The following is an 868-nucleotide window of genomic DNA, read 5'->3' as shown; positions in this document are numbered from 1 at the left end:
TCTGCCGTAAAAAATCTAAACTGTCACAACAACTTAATTGTTAAAATTCGGAGTATAATTATTGCAAAAAAAATTGTTCTCTTCGGGGTACCAAGTCATCAAGGAATTATGGGAAACGAACTTGCAGATAAAACAGCCAATTTAATAGCCCAGTCACCCTCCAACTATTTCACACCATCGTACGAAAAGGACCTCCAACACTATATATCCCAATATATACACCAAAAAAAAGCAGCCAATTGGAAAAACTTCCATCACCGATATACCAAATTCAATGCTAATGGCCTAGGCGCCATATACCCAGCAAACACGTAAAAATCAAAATGGTCAATTTATATACGCCTACAGATTGGACACACGCAGCTTACACACGAACATTTGACCACGAACAAAACACCAAGGAGATGCGACTGCGGCAATACTCTAACAACCGAACATATCTTAGATTACTGTCCAAACTTCTCGAGAATCAGAGCAATTTTCTTTAATCAAACCCTACAGATTGTTTAAATCATATTAACGCAAAAAATATTAATCAAATTTACTTATTTATAGAACAACTTAGATTAAACAACCAATTGTAATAATATTAAATTTACTTATAAGATAGGCGTCAAAGGCCGCTGCAGCTAGTACGCCATACTATGTTAGATACAATATTTTATAATATGACTAATAAATAATAAYAATAATAATAATACTTGTGAGCATCCAATTTTTAGATCCGAATCTTACGGGCTTTCCTTTGATGAATTGTTTCGCTGACTGATGGCCAAAATATTTTACCATTGCCTCGTCAATTGAAAGCTTTTCGTGCAATAAAACTCCACCTTTGAAACTTTCAGCATAATAGATTCGTCAGTGGGCG

The sequence above is a fragment of the Bactrocera latifrons genome, unplaced genomic scaffold (genome assembly GCF_001853355.1).
Source record: "Bactrocera latifrons isolate USDA-ARS-PBARC rearing strain unplaced genomic scaffold, ASM185335v1 scaffold_435, whole genome shotgun sequence".
NCBI classification, from domain to species: domain Eukaryota; kingdom Metazoa; phylum Arthropoda; class Insecta; order Diptera; family Tephritidae; genus Bactrocera; species Bactrocera latifrons.
This window is presented reverse-complemented; position numbering follows the sequence as displayed.